This window comes from Giraffa tippelskirchi, chromosome 4 (assembly GCF_054371585.1).
Source record: "Giraffa tippelskirchi isolate mGirTip1 chromosome 4, T2T-mGirTip1v1.2.pri, whole genome shotgun sequence".
Lineage (NCBI taxonomy): Eukaryota > Metazoa > Chordata > Mammalia > Artiodactyla > Giraffidae > Giraffa > Giraffa tippelskirchi.
The window spans coordinates 198,912,849-198,929,675 of NC_137278.1; the positions used below are offsets into that span (position 1 = coordinate 198,912,849).

Consider the following 16,827-nt stretch of genomic DNA (forward strand, 5'->3'; position numbering starts at 1 on the left):
GAGTGTAAAACTAAAGTGGAACTATCTGAAATGCTGGATAGCAATAATATGTAAGACGGGTTAAAACGTTCTCAGTTTAGGTCAGTTCAGTTGCTCAGTCGTGTTAGACTCTTTGTGACCCTGTGGACTGCAGCATGCCAGGCTTACCTGTCCATCACCAACTCCCGGAGATTGCTGAAACTCATGTCCATCAAGTCAGTGATGCCATCCAACCATCTTATCCTCTGTCGTCCCCTTCTGGCTTCAGTCTTTCCCAGTGTCAGGGTCTTTTCCAGTGAGTCAGCTCTTCGAATCAGGTGGCCAAAGTATTGGAGTTTCAGCTTCAGCATCAGTCCTTCCAATGAATATTCAGGACTGATTTCCTTTAGGGTTGATTAGTTTGATCTCCTTGAAGTTCAAGGGACTCTCAAGAGTCTTCTCCAACACCACAGTTCAGAAGCATATTATCTAGGAAGAGGGTACTAATATTAACTTTAGAATTTAGGTCCAACTGGCTTGACTAAAGTTTCAGGCTAACCCCTGAAAGAGTAGAAACAGAGCATGTAATTTATAAATTAATTGAGGGAAAAAGAGAAATATGGAGGTCTTGATCAATCCAAAAAAGACAGGAAAAGAGGAAGAAAAAGCTTGAAAAAGATGAATAAACAGAAAGCACAGAAAGAAATGGTGGAAATAAATATAAACATATTAAGAAACACAGTAACTTTTTAAAAAATATCTTTTATTCAAGTATAGTTCATTTACAATGTTGTGCTAATTTCTGCTATACAGCAAAGTTAACCAGTTACACATAAATATATATATACATTCTTTCTCATATTCTTTGAATATTGAATATAGTTCCCTGTGCTATACAGTAGGACCTTGCTGTTTATCCATCCTGTATATAATAGTTTGCATCTGCTAATCCCAAACTCCCAGTCCATCTTTCTGCCACTCCCCTCCCCCTTAGAGACCACAAGTCTGTTCTCTATGTCTGAAGAAACATGATAAATTTAAGTAGATTACGCTCACTAGTTAAAAGACAATTGTCAGGTTCAATGTGAAAGCAATAGAAAGAAAACTTATGCTGCCTTCAAAACATATACCTAAAACAGAAGGATTCCAAAAAATTGAAAGTAAATATTAAAAAGAGGTATGTATACTGCTGCTGCTGCTGCTGCTAAGTCGCTTCAGTCGTGTCCGACTCTGTGCAACCCCATAGATGGCAGCCCACCAGGCTCCGCCATCCCTGGGATTCTCCAGGCAAGAACACTGGAGTGGGTTGCTATTTCCTTCTCCAATGCATGAAAGTGAAAAGTGAAAGTGAAGTCACTCAGTTGTGTCTGACTCTTTAGCGACCCCATGGACTGCAGCCTACCAGCTCCTCCCTCCATGGGATTTTCCAGGCAAGAGCACTGGAGTGGGGTGCCAGGTATGTATACTAAGCAAATACTAATCAAAACAAAACTAGCTATAAGGCTGTAGCAGAGTAAATGTCTTTAAGGCAAAAAGATTTATTATATCATGATAAAAGGAACAATTCATCAGGAAGGTATAACCAACCCAAATTTACATTTATTTATTCTAGACACTCAAAATGCAGAAAAGCAAAAAGTTGGTTGAATTTCAGGGAGGAACTGAAAATCGTTACAGATTTTAAAATACACTTTTCTGGTGAGTGATGGGTCAGGCAACACAAAAATTGGCAACAATGTCTATGATTCAAATGACACAATGAACAAGATTGATCTAACAGACCTGTTTAGACTCTTGTACCCAATAGTAAAAGAAGGCACACTTTTTCAAACAGGTAAGAAATAGTTATAGTAACTGACAAGGTACTCAGCCACAAAGCAATTCCCCACACATGCCAAAAAATAAGGATCATAGAGCCCACCTTCCCCAACTATAGTCTAGTTAGGTTATAAATGAACAACAAAAAGGTGACTAAAAAAGGTTTCAATACTTTGGCCACCTGATGCGAAGAGCTGACTCATTGCAAAAGACACTGATGCTGGTAAAGATTGAAGGCAAAAGGAGAAAGAGGCAGCAGAGGGTGCAGTGGTTAGATAGCATAACCGACTCCATGAGCATGAATTTCAGCTCCAGGAGACAGTGGAGGACAGAGGAGCCTGGTGTCCTGCAGTCCATGAGATCACAAAGAGTTGGACACGACTTAGTGACTGAACAACCAAAGAAGGCAACAAACGTTTAGAATTTAATACCTTTGAATTGATTCATAGGTTAAAGAAAAATCATAATATCAATCAACAAATGTTTAGAACAAAATTTATTTTTAAAATTTATATATATATTAATTTTTATTGGAGTATAGTTGATCTAAAATGTTGTGTTAGTTTCAGGTGTACAGCAAAGCGAGTCAGTTCGTATGGCGTGGAAATGGCAATCCACTCCATTATTCTTGCCTGGAGAATCCCATGGACAGAGGAGCCTGGCGGCCTACAGTCCATGGGGGTCACAGAGTTGGACACGACTGAGCAACTGAGCATGCATACACACATCTATTTACTTATTACCATTGGAATACTTATTACAATTAGAAAGGTAGTAGAAAATATGAGATTACCCAAGTACCATTCTGTCTAAGTTGTCTCTGGCAACATTCATTCAGGTGCCACATATGAGAGGGACATGGGTGAACTGTTGTATTTACAGGAAGGCCTTCAAGTTTATATATATATATATATATATATATGTGGGAGAAAGAAATGGCAACCCACTCCAGTATTCTTGCCTGGAGAATTCCATGGATAGAGGAGCCTGGCGGGCCACAGTCCATGGGGTCACAAAGAGTCAGACACGATTAGGTGGCTAACACTACTACTATATATACATATGTATGCATACATGGAGATATATATATATATAATATACACACATTCTTTTCCAGATTATTTTCCCATGTAGCTAATTACAGGATATTGAGTAGAATTCCCTGTGCTATACAGTAGGTCCTTGTCAGCTATCTGTTTTATCGTGATTGTGCCCCTCCTGCTGTCTCCTTTGTCTTTGGACATGAGGTATCTTTTTTCAGTGGGTTCCAGGGTCCTCCTGTCGATGGTTGTTCAATAGCTAGTTGCAACTTCTGTGGTCTCACAGTGACGGGCGCACGTCCTTCTACTTTGCCATCTGATTTGATCTCTGGTTATCTATTTCTTACATAGCAGTGCGTGTGTATTCATTCCAGCCTCTTCATTTATTACTTCCCCCCATGTTTCCCCTTTGAAAACTGGAAGTTTAATTTCAAGATCTGTGAGTCTTAGAACGGAATTTACAATCCTACTTAATAAAGCTTGAGGGATATTGAGAGAAGCACTGTCAGCAGGGACAGTTTCACTCCCCAGGGTGATGTTTGGCGATGTCTGGGGACTTCTTTGTCCCCACCACGGGCAGACCTATAAGCATCTCATGGCTGGAGGCCAGGGATGCTGCTGTCTTCTGATACCAAGGATGGCCACACACGATTCCAGCACACTGGCCCCCCAGGTCCTCGCCCTGTTCAGGTGGGTGTTATATAAGCCACTGAAGAGCAGTTGACAACTCCGCCACGGCAGAGAGAAAGAAAGAGACACGACCACATGCACCACAGCTCAGAGCTTCAAAGACCACACTTAAGGTGCACTTCAAACAGCCCCTCTGCAGCGCGAGCTGGTCCCAGCCCCAAGACCGTGTCTCCAGAGTTATATTTACTAGTATGAAGTCTAAAATAGAAACCCTGCAGCAAGCTCTTCTTTCATTAAAGATTTCTCTTTGATACCAAAGTGGGTGCCCGTAAAGGGGCCCGTGTCAGTTGTTGACGCCAGCCCCTGGTGAGCATACTCTCTCGTTCACATTTTACGGGGGACCTTCAAAGGGCAGCAGATTCACAGTCTGGCAATGTCTTTGGTGAAACACTCAGATCTTTCCCTCTCTGGCTGTAGCTGGTCTCTAGAGCTTGATGTTTGCAATATAAGAGCCTAAGACAGGTGGCTCATTGTTTAATGTTTCAAATAGCCACAAAATGAATTTCTTCGAGCCCCATTTAGAGTTCTAAGGTGCTTCTGATCTAATGAGGTTTTATGGTTTTATTTTTTTTCCATCTAGATGAAAGACAGTCTGTTAGTCAAGGTAGCTGGTATTTTTATTTATTGGTTTCCCATCAAACCCTCTTTCTCTGTCTCTGAAGGACACACAGGTCTGTATTTGGTGTGTCTGTGTGTGGGAGACAGACACACAGACACAGGATAACAGCCACAGATAAAGGCAAAACCAGCCTATGTCTGTCCTGCTGAACTGTCTTTTCTCTGTGAAACACAGAGAACGTAGGACTTCCTGTAAGTCTGTGATGGTGGTGACGGTGGTGAGAAGGGAGCACAGAAACACCAAGAGATGAGTGGCAAGCCAGGACAAGAGGAAGACAGAAATAAAATATCAGGAAGGTGAGGATGGTGTGGCTCCTTTTCTCCGCCCTTAGCAGCACTGTCTTGGCTCCAGGTCTCTCTGTTCACAAGTCCTGTCTGCGTCACTGAGGATAGACCCACTGGGGCCTTGGGGTTATGATGGCGGAGCAGCCAGAAAAGCCGCCAGCATCTCTAGCCTCCATCCTCCCAAGACCCAGGGCATCTTTAATGTCTGCCCGACTGCTGCTGGGCGGCCTCCTTCCTCTTGTAAAGGTCAGGGAAGGGAGATGGTGGAACTTGTACGAACTGATTGAAATCGTTGCGGGCCAAAGGGATGGTTGGATTCCAACATCTAAACTTTAGCCAATTTGAAAGTTAATTTGCCTGCAAAGGTGAATTTCCTGAGCACCCTTCCAGGAAAAACAAAGATATCACAGTGAAAATTTTCTCTTTCATCCTGGGAAAGAATTCTAATGCTAATGCCTCCCGTATATCATAGTACTTTGCGTTTATTCAGGTTATTTTCACAGCTGCCATCTCACTTGGTTCTCTGTCAGGGAGGAAGACGTAGACTGCTATCTCTCTTTATCCCTGGGACACTGGTGTGCTTCCTCCTTTCTGATGATAAGAACAATGTGGGGCTTCCGTGGTGGTCCAGTGGCTGAGACTCTGCACTCCCAATGCAAGGGATTTGAGCCTGGTTCAGGGAACTGGATCCCACATGCCACAACTGAGAGTTCACATGCCACAACTAAATATCCTGCATACCACAGCGAAGACTGAAGATGCCACGCACAGCAAGTAAGATCCAGCGCAGCCAAATAAATAAATGAATATTAAAAAAAGAGAGAACGATGTGACTGGTGGCATCTCATGTTTTGCTTTGGTGACAGGGAAGCTCAGAGCCAAACGTGTAGCTCAAACTTCACTGATTTTGAGTCTTTTCCTGGTTTTGATTTTTGTTTATATTCTTATTTTCCTTGGGTCAGGTTTTTATTTTGATCATATTTTGCCATTCTATTCTTCGAGTTTTGGTTAGAAGTTCATTGCATTTATTCAACAGATGTTTATTATCTGTCATACTCCCTGTTCCTCTTTCCTGCTTATTTAACACCATCTAACATGCCATGTGTGTGCATGCTAGGTCAATTCAGTCATGTCCCACTCTGTGCAACTTTATGGGCTGTAGCTCGCCAGGCTTCTCTGTCCATGGGATTCTCCAGGCAAGGATACTGGAGTGGGTTGCCATGTCCTCATCCAAGGGATCTTCCAGATCCAGGGATCGTACCCATGTCTCTTACATCTCCTGCATTGGCAAGTACATTTTTTACCACTAGTACCACCTGGGAGACCCTTAAAATGCCATATAATTTATTGTTTATCATGTATCTTCCCTGACTCCCCAGCACTGTCTAATAGAAATTAAGCTCCATGAGGGCAAGAATTTTTTCTGTTGTTCTGTACTGTATTTCCAGAGTCTTGGGCAGTGCCTGGCACATGGAAGACCCTCAATAAATACCTACTGAGTGAAAGAATCATTTACCACCTGCCAAATTCTGTGCCAGGAGATGGGGACCAGAGCCAGTGTCATGGGGATGTGACCTGAGCAGGTCACAGGGTCCCACACTGAGGTGGGCCCCACACTTGGTTGAATGCTATGGTGTCACCATCTTGAAATTCCTAATATACTTTGAACGAAGAGCCCACGTTTCTTTTTACTCTGGGCTTCTCGAACTCTGTGATGAGTCCTGATGAGGGTGTTTCGGTGTTTCTACCTGCATGAAGGTTTCATCTGGAGGAAGGAATCATAAGAAAAGGAACAAACCACGAATAGGAGTTTAAACATGAAATATATATGGGTGTGTACACACACACACATCTTTTTGATGCAGAGGCAATGCCTTTTCTCTGCCGTCTTTCTAGTATAAAACACACCCTTAATACATCGTCCGTGATTTCCTGTTTTCATTTCTTGAAAGGGGAGGATGAAGTTAAAGACAGACTTGAAAAGAAGCCGGTACAACTCTTCTGTGGCTTGGTAATCTCCTTTCCAAACATTGACAATTGTTTCACTGACTCCTAAGCAAGTTTGGGGGCCTTACCTTTGTCAAGTCTTCCCAAATGACTCAGTTTGGTTCTCATACAGACGAATACTTTTTGTACTCATGTTTCATTGGCTTACATAATATTTAATTCAGTTATGTAAATTACAATAACACACACAATTAGCGTGAATCAGTGTAGGAATAAGCACAAAAATGACTCTTGATAAGCAAACACTAAACAAGAGAGAAACAGAAATATTCAGTCATGTTAAAGAGTGGCCTACCTGCTTCCAGCATTCAGAGTACCCTGGGTATCAATCACAGAGAGATGGAAAGTGTTGGTGAATCTGGAAGTCAGTTAAGGGGAGGTTGGTTAAAGGAATTTCTACTGTCATTAATGCTATGACAATACATAACAGAGAGATTCAGCCGGGCCAAAGAGGCCACAGAGGCTTTGCTGGGGAAGTTATGATTGAAATGAATTCTTAAAAAAAATAAAGGTAGGGTTTGCCTAGATGAAGAGAGAGTGGTGATTCAGTTTGTAGGAAGAGTGAGTGCAAAGGCCCTGTGGAAGGATGGGTTTACAGCAGATTCAGAGACCTGGAAGAAGGGGAGTGTAGCTGGAGCCCACAGAATGTGACCTGTGGTTGTAAAGCACAGAGAAATCAGGAGGGAGAAGACCTGGAAAGCTTTATGAGTCATGTCAAGGATTTTAAGTTTTTCAATGGGAGTGAGGGAAGCTACCAAAGATTTTAAGCTGGAAGAATGACATTATCAGATTCAAATTCATAAAGATCACTCTGGCTGCAGTGGAGGGGAACAAGAGTGATTTGGAAGGTCAGCATAGTCCAGGGAAGAGGTGCTGTTAGTGGGCTAGGACTGCGAGGATGGACATGAAGAGAATACTTAGAACTTGGTGGCAGAGCAGATATGCAGCGAGGGTGGTGATTGATCGAGGATGACACATAATTTCTGACTTGTAAAACTGGGTACATGATGTTTCCATTCATTGACTTCTTCATCAAAACTATATTACAAGCCTACAGTAATCAAAAAAAAGTATAGTATTGGCAGAAAAACAAGCACATAAATCAATGGAAAAGATTAGAGAGCCCAGAAATAGATCTATGTGTATACAGTTAATTTATTTTTGACAAGGAGCCAAGAATATATAATGGGGAAAGAAGAACCTCTTCAACAAATGGTGTTGGGGGAAACTGGACAGACACATGCCAGATAATCAAACGGGACCATTATCTTACACCATACAAAAGGAGGATGCACAGATGCCAATAGGTACAGGAAAGTGTGTTCCACGTTACTCATCTTTAGGGAGATGCAAACCAAAACCACAGTGGGGTATCACCTCACACCTGCTGGAATGACTATTATCAAAAAAAGAAAAAAACACACAAAAACAAGAAATAGCAAGTGTTGGCAAGGATGTGCAGAAAAAGGGACCCTTTATGCACTGTTGGTGGGAATGTGAACTGGTGCAGCCACTGTGGTTAATACTATGGAGGGTTCTCAAAAAATTAGAAATAGAACTATGATGCATGTGTGCTCAATTGGGCTGATGCTTTGCAACCCCGTGGACTGTAGCCTACCAGGCTCCTCTGTCCATGGGATTTCCCAGGCAAGAAAACTGGAGTGGGTTGCTCTTTCCTACTCCAGGTGATCTTCCTTAAATATCCATTGAAACTGGCAACATGGAGGTCACTGATGACTTTAAAGAAAGCTGTTTCCTGGAGTGATGAGATAGAAGGCAAACTGAAGTGAGTTGACTACGAAGTAGGAGGTAAGGAGATGGAGGTTCTTCAAATCCTTTCTAGGAGGGAAATAGAAGATCGATAATAGACAGATAGATAGATGATAGGTACATCATAGATAGATGATAGATAATAGATGGATGATAGATATATAATAGATGATAGATGATAGATATATAATAGAAGATAGATAGATAATAGATGATAGGTACATAATAGATAGATGATAGATAATAGATGGATGATAGATATATAATAGATGATAGACAATAGATATATAATAGATGATAGATATATAATAGGTAGAGAGATGATAGGTAATAAAGAGATGATAGATATATAATAGATGATAGGTAAATAGATAAATAATGAGATAGATAGAAATGGATACACACAAACATATATGAAATGTATCTGGATATCCATATGGATGTATGTGTGCATGCTAAGTCACTTCAGTCATGTCTGACTCTTTGTGACCCCATGGACTGTAGCCCTCCAGGCTCCTCTGTCCATGGGATTCTCCAGACAAGAATACTGGAGTGGTTTGCCATGTCCTTCTCCAGGGGATCTTCCCGACCCAGGGATCAAACCCACATCTTTTACATCTAGCTGCTTTGGTGGGCAAGCTCTTTTTCACTAGAGTCACCTGGAAAGCCCTTCCATATGTATAGTCATATCTATCTTTCTACATATACATTTGTATCCATACAAACAAGTCCCTACTGTATTGTTGAGAAAACAGATTCAGAGAAATTACATGATTTACTGAAATTTGTATAGAAAATCTGTAGCCAGGCTATGGCCATAAGCCCGTCCTCTGACTCATCCGACATAGCTCAGCACGCGGGAGGAGGGTTGGCTCTCAAAGCTCTGGCAAATCACACATTTTCCCCAACTCTCAGTTCCCTTAGCTTTACCCATTTGTTGTGAGGATTAAATGCATGAACCACTCAACAAGGGGACCTGGCAGCCTGTTTATCAGTTTCCATGCCCTTCTGACCCCCAATTTCCTTTTCTCCTTCATCTAAGAAGAGGGGGATAACATGAAAGGAGAGAGGGGCTTTGGATATTTCTTTTGAGAAGGGTGATGAGCTGGAAACTAGGTTAAAATCAGCTGGAGAGATGGAGGGTCGATGGAGCCAATGTACTGGCGGCCAGAAAACTGAGTGAGTGCAATGTGCCATGGAGGAGAACCGAGAAGTGTCTCTCCCTGGAAGTCTTTCAACTGAGGCAATAACTTCTTTCTGGGTGTTTTGAGCCATTTGTTCAGTGCTGTTGCCCCTGGTCATCCAAGGGAGTGATCCATTAACAAGTCTAAGAACTTTGTTGTTGTTCAGTCTCTCAATCGTGTGCGACTCCTTGCAACTCCATGGACTGCAGCACGCCAGGCTTCCCTGTCCTTCACTGTCTCCTGGGGTTTACTCAAATTCATATCCATTGAGTCAGTGATGCCATCCAACCATCTCATCCTCTGGTGCCACCTTCTCTTCTTGCCCTCAATCTTTCCCAGCATCAGAGTCTTTTCCAATGAGTTGGCTCTTTATATAAGGCGGCCAAAGTATTGGAACTTCAGCTTCAGCACCAGTCCTTCCAATGAGTATTCAGGGTTGATTTCCTTTAAGATTGACAGATTTGATCTCCTTGCTGTCCAAGAGTCTCAAGAGTCTTTTCCAATGAGTTGGCTCTTTATATAAGGCGGCCAAAGTATTGGAGCTTCAGCTTCAGCACCAGTCCTTCCAATGAGTATTCAGGGTTGATTTCCTTTAAGATTGACAGATTTGATCTCCTTGCTGTCTCAAAAGTCTTCTCTAGCACCACAATTGGAAGGTATCAATTCCTTGGGGCTCACTTTGTTAGCAATCATGATATCAAGTCTTCATTAGCATTTCAGAGGAACATCTAAATGCCACCACTGAAGTGCAGGCTCCTTGATCTCCTGAAAGCATGTGTGCAAATTCCTGTGCTGCCCGGCCCTGGAGCCCAGTTTCCAGGGGTGACCAAGAGGGAATGAGGCTGCCCCCTCCCATGCCCCACCTCTTCGTTCTGTCTGGAGAGTCCACAAAATGCAGGTTACCTAGGTGTCTACGACTGGTTGTCCTCTGCCCTGGCCCTAAGAGGTTAAACCAGTTTAGATGCCTGGGTTTGGGCAGAGGTAACCATTTTTTCCAAGTGGTTTTCAAGCATGTCATTATTCCCCTAGTGGAGCCCAGTTTAAGATGGGAAACAGTTCCCTGCCAGCTTGCACCAAATATAGTGTAAATTTACCTAAAGGTGGGGTGGGATGATGGTGGACAGTGAATGAACCTTTCAAGTTCTGCCCAATGCCAAGGGGCATACCATTAGCAGCCCTGTAGAGCAGCAGTCTCCAACCTTTTTGGCAACAGGGACTGGTTTCGTGGAAGGAAATTTTTCCATGGACAGGGTGGGGGGAGATGGTTTGGGGATGACTCAAGCACATTACATTTATTGAGCGCTTTACTTCTATTATTATTATATCCGCTCCACTCAGATCCTCAGGCATTAGATCCCAGAGGTTGGGGACTCCTTTGGTGGGTTTCCTTCGGGCTCTCCTACCCAGTAAATTTTCATTTGTATTTTTCACACGAACCAACTCCAGAAGTTGCAAATGCCATTCCACATGCTTGAAGAAACTATTTCCAAATAATTCATTCAGCATCACGGTGATAGCCAGAGGCTCCGTTTCCTGGTGGTTGGGGGCAGGTGTGGAGGAAGAAGCAGGGGGAAATGAAGTCAACTGGATACAAATCAGAATAAACACGAGAGTGGAAGGGTTGCACGGCTGATCAGACTCAGCTCCTGGAAAAGGTTAAATAAATAACCTTCAGCTATGACCTGAGTGAAACAGGAAACTCAAACCTCCCGTCATATCAGAGAGGTTTCCACAGTTCACGGACTCATTGGTCCTTAAGGGCTGCCTTCCCATAGCTGTTCTTTCCCAGCCCCACACAAACACTTAGGTTCAAAGCATTCAATCCTTTTTTTTTCAAGGCTTGGGTACTCAACCATGAACATCTCTTTCCTTGGTGAATTTTAGGCCCTGGTTCAACATTTGATTTACAATTTAAACATCCCCCCTTAAAAATAACTGAGTGCACACAAGTGTGTAACGTTCAGCCTTCTTTTCTCATAGAATATTAAAGCAGGTCTTACAGAATCTAGAACAACTTGAACATCAAAATGAATACTACTACTAAAGGTATAGTGAAGAACCCATGAATCTCGCTGTACAACAGAAACTAACACAGCATTGTAAAGCAACTGTACTCCAATAAAAATTAATTTTAAAAAGATAAACAAAGAACCTATGCTTATGGAATGGAAGAAAGAAAGAAGGAAGGAAGGAAGGAAAGAGAGGAATAAAGAGAGAAAAGCTCTTCCTTAGCAAAGAAAGTGAAAGCGAAAGTTGCAGAGTCATGTCCAACTCTTTGCAACCCCATGGACTGTACAGTCCATGGAATTCTCCAGGCCAGAATACTGGAGTGGGTAGCCTTCCCCTTCTCCAGGGGATCTTCCCAACCCAGGGATCGAACCCAGGTCTCCTGCATTGTAGGCGGATTCTTTACCAGCTGAGCCACAAGGGAAGCCCAAGAATACTGAAGTGGGTATGAAGTGGGTAGCCTATCCCTTCTCCAGGGGATCTTCCCAACCCAGGAATCAAAGCGGGGTCTCCTGCATTGCAGGTGGATTCTTTACTGGCTGAGTTACCAGGGAAGCCCTTAGCATGGAAAGTCAACTGATAAATGTAGAAGAAATGATGAAATTAGAAAATCACCAGTTGGCACCAACATAATAATTGATTTAGGCAAGAAACATCAATGGATGCTTAAACCAATGGGGGAAGGTTTGAGGAGTATTCAAATTTTATATACTCTCAGTGTCTACCCATAAGACATTTACCGATTACAAAGGGCAAAATAGTCATTTTGCAGTGGAGAAGCCTGGCAGACACCATCTTAAAAGAGTGATCAAAATTAACATCAGCAGTAATGGGACAACTTGATCTTATATGCCTCTAAAATGATATTTTTAAGAGAACACAACTTCACTTCTGTGGAGTTCCTGCCAAGCACATGTAATCTAATCACCAGACAAACCCAACTTGAAGGACAGTCTACAAACAAACTGAGCTCTACTCTTCAAAATTGTCCACAGCATGAAAACACCAAGAGAGGCTTAGGAACCAGTCCAGATTAAGGGAGACTAAATTAGAGATATGATAAAGAATGCAATACGCGTCTGTGTTTTCTTTCACAATAAAGGACATTATTGGGGCAATTGGTGAAATCTCTGTCAAGTCTGAAGTTTAGATAGCAGTATTGTGGTCCCTTGGAGGAGGGCATGGCAACCCACTCCAGCATTCTTCCCTGGAGAGTCCCATGGACAGAGGAGTCTGGGGGGTTCTAGTCCATAGGATCGCAAAGAAGTGACTTAGCATGCACGCACACACACAGCTTGTGAACAATCGGCTTCCCAGGTGGCCCAGTGATAGAGAATCTGCCTGCCAAGCAGGAGATGCAGGAGACACGGGTGCGCGATCCCCAGGCTGGGAAGATCCCTTGGAGGAGGAAATGGCAACCCACTCCAGTATTCTTCCTTGGAAAACCCCAAGAACAGAGGAGACTGGTGGGCTACAGGCGATGGGGTCACAAAGAGTCAGTCACCTCTGAACTACTGAGCACGAATGTCTCATTCATGTTCATTCACATTGTAGCACGTGACAGAAGTCTCTCTTTGCTGAGGCGATTACATTTTGTGTATAGACCACATTGTCTTTGTTTATCCGTCTATTGATGGATCCTGAAGCTGTTTCTTCCTCTTGCTCTGAATAATGCTGCAGTGAACACGAGAGTGCAGATGCTTCTTCAAGACTCTGCTTTCAATTCATTCGGCTGTATAACCAGAAGTGGGGTCACCAGATTGTATGCTAGTTCTATTTTTAATTTTTTGCGGACTCTCCATACTGTCTTCAATAGCAGTTGTACCACTTTACATCCCCACCAACAGTGCCCTAGAGTTGGCCTGGAGGGGAGACCTTTTTGGTTTTCATAACCAGGGAAGCTGCTATAGGCATCTAGTTGGTAGAGGACACTAACCATCCTACGTGGTGCAGGACAGCCTCCCACCCCCACCAGCAAAGAACCACCAAGTCCCAAATGTCAGCAGTTGAGGTTGAGGAACGCTGTCCTCGATTGACTTCAAGGTTTTCTTCCCCAATCCCACCCCTACTCTCCATCTTCAGTACAACCAGGGCTGAACCAACTTGACGCCTTGAAATTCAACTTTTATCTTGATTAGTTTTTGTTCTTTTCACCATCCTTAGGAGCCAGGCAAGATTCAGCCAACATTTGACAACTTATGACTCACTAGGCAGCATGTTCATTACCTTCTCTTGTTATCTTGCTTTATTCATTCTCATTAGATAGTCATTGTGCCCTTACTATGTGCCAGGTATAGTACTTCCATCTGAGGCAACGATTCTAACTCTGTTTTTGCAGATGAGGCAACTGTCGCTCAGAGAGGTTAAGCGATGTATCCTGAATCACACAGCTTGGAACTGGCTTGTCTGCCGGATACATATGCTGATAGTAGCCGCTGCAGTTGTCTCTCTGCTGCGACCTGTGGGTGACCCAGAGGCTGGGGTCAGCATCTGCCACAATCGGCACACCAAGGCAGGGTTGGGGAGGTGACACCATCATGGCAAAGGGAGGAAGAGATGCCCGTGTTCCAAGTCCCCACCCAGGTGCTCCACAGGCCTCCCAGAGAGTACGAATGGGTTTTGATGGGGATAACAGTCTCTCCAAATACACTCATGGCTGGCCTTTCTTACTGAGCTATTCAGCTTTCAAATGCTTGGTACATTAGCCCAAAGGATGGGTGTTTTGTCTTCTTTTTCCCCTACGCTTTTCTTTCTTTTAGGGAAAGCAATTTGCTCCTTTCTGATGGAGAATGAGATCTGGCAAGCAAGTGCTCTCTCTGCCTCCTTCCTCTGTCCGCACCCCCCTCACCCTCCGCCCCCCACCCCGGCTTCCCTCCCCACCCTTCAGGGAAAAAAAGTAGTTGTGGGGAGGACTGAGGGGGAAGAGGAACACAGGATCCATGCTAAGCAAAATTATTTGCATAAGCCGTACATTCGGTTCTTAGAGCTGGGGCTGATCTAACCTATGACAAATTCCTCCGTCTCGGCTACCTGCCAGCTGCGTTTTCATCGGGGCTGGCAAGACAACTGAAGTCTACATTCTGTACCAATTAACCACCTTCAGGGAGAAGACCACCAATCGCAATGCCAGCACACTCCGCTTGTTAAAGGGGACAGGGGGCCTTGTTGGACAAGGCCCAGACTTTTTTCTTTAGGGTGGTGGGCGGGGAAGCAGGCCAGGAGGAGTGAGGGGTGGACTGGGGGTGGGGTGGGGGGTAGGAGACCAGAAAGACCAATTCTGCAGTTGCAAGAACTGTCCAGAAGCCATCTGCACGGGCTGGAACGTTGTAGTGAAGATGGATGTCCACAAGGTGACTCTAGCAAGTAGAAAAGGAGCCTAAAGTGAGGGAGAAGGGCTCCTGTGGGGCCCAAGAGCCACAGGCGACCCAGGGCTGCCCTGTCTGGAAACGTGGGGCTGCCTTCGCTGCTGGCACCCAGATGGGAGCCAAGAGGGTGCCTGGCCACACCCTCCAGTGCAGACAGCCATCAGCTTTGGTAGCATCACCTCCTGGCGCAGAGATTACAGATGTGTGGCTACAAGCCCTGCCGGGAGGAAAAACCTCTCCTCCTCGGAACTCCACCCATTTCATCCTTCTTTGGTGTTGGACCACGCTGGGGTAGCACGGTGACAAGGCGTGCTTAAGAAACGTTTGGGGTGAGGGGAAGACCCATGCATAGTCTTCCCATCTCACCCAGCTGGCCACTAGTGTGCCACTGTGTACTTTACCGCCCTTGACCACCTCCTGCAAATTCCCTAGCCATCCCTCTTTTTCTTCTTCACCTGGATGGAGAAGACCTCCAATGCGAACACATGGGTGTCTGAGGGGACCCCAAGAGATCACTCCGTGACCCTCCTGGCTTCAAAACTTGCTCTTTAGAAATTGAAGTGGGTGATGGGTACAGCAAGTTTTTCAAGCATGAAAAGTGGGGAGCCTGGGTTCTTATCTTACCTGCTCACATGTTGAATGGGGCAGGGAATCTTGCTGTGGGGAGGATGAAGGTCAAGTGCTCCTGGCAGACTGCCCTTCTCCCAGGACCTCCTGCCCTCCCGCCTGCCCAGCTGTGCCTTGGTTTCCTTGAGGGAAAACCACCCCCTCCATCTTCCAGCTCACTCCCACCACAGGCATTCCATCCCCAAAGCCTCTGACATGGGGCTAGTCATATCCGTGTGTCGGTGAGAGATAAAAGAGGGGCCAGCCGAGGGTCCCTCCCCTCCACAGAAGCCTGCAGTGGAAAGATGGGGTGCCCCTAGCTCACCCCTAGCCCCTGCAGGCCCCCAACTACCCCCATATCCCCAGTACCATGCTTCATTAAGGGAGCACAATGTGTCCCCATGGTCGCCTGCCAGCCGGGATGTCCTGTGTGGCAGCAGATGCAAAGAGAATGAGCAGGCGGCTGAAAGAGCTGGGGACAAAAAGAGCACATTGTCCCGAGCACTGAAAGGGCTGCCTGAGAGGGGACATATGCATCTGAAAAAAAATACCCCAGTGGGTCTCCCCCCTGCTGGCCCCAGCCCGCCCTCACCCAGCCTTCAACTGATGCTGTACAAAGGGGTCCCCAAGCCAGGCAGGGCCAGGCCAGCTCCAGGCCGACAGCAGAACGAGAGTGGAGGGAAGGGTCTCAGACGCACAGGCTCCCTCCAGGGAAACTCTCTCCACCCCCGTCCCCTGTCCAGTCACGGAACACTGGAAACCAGGGAGTTGGGCCTGTCCATGGAGACCACTGGCCCCGCCCCCTTACTTTACAGGTGGAAACACCCAGGCCCGGGTTAGGTGATGCCCGACAGCTTGACCTGAGATGCTAGGCTGCCTGGACACCCCGATCTCCTACATTCTGGTCCCCCACATTCTGGGGCCACAGCCACCTAGCCAGAGGATGACTTTCCAAAGGGGATGGAGAGTATGTCTGAACCCCGTCCTCGGCTGCTCTGCCAGGATGTGGGCCCCAGGCTCAGCTCGGGGAGAGATTGTGTCCTACCCACAAGAATTCCAGAGCTTGGTCGGATTTGGGGAATGAGGGGCCCCGAGAAGTGGGAGAAGAAGGAAAAATCAGCTTACAAACAAGCTGCTATTTTGTAAGACACCATGTCACGGTTTTGCGAAAGGAAAAGTACATGGGTTTACGAGTCAAATGCAAGAGCCCAAGTCCTCTGTTCTGCTGTGTGAACTTGGGCAATCCCAGGAAGCCTCCATAAGCCTCAACTTCCACTTGAGAAAGTCAGGATGGATGCTCTGCCCATGTCAGTGTCTGTATCAGTACCTATCTGGGTACCAAGGTGAATGTCAGCGCTACCTGCCTGCCTCTCCCAGACGGCCACCTGGGGATCAGGGACTACGAGTGAAGGGGTGAAGTCTCCGCGCGAGCGATAGGGCATGTACACATGAAAACATTACTTTTAGCACTAGAAAGCC

General features: G+C 45.2%; 1 long non-coding RNA gene across 1 annotated transcript in view; it reads left to right on the top strand.

Moving 5' to 3' along the window:
- Positions 1–11,495, top strand: part of LOC145546613 (uncharacterized) — a 70,103-nt gene extending 58,608 nt beyond the window's left edge. The window contains exon 3 of the long non-coding RNA XR_014083073.1: positions 8,102–11,495. This is a non-coding gene — a long non-coding RNA (uncharacterized LOC145546613). The remainder of the gene's footprint in view (positions 1–8,101) is intronic.
- Positions 11,496–16,827: the final 5,332 nt, after the last annotated feature.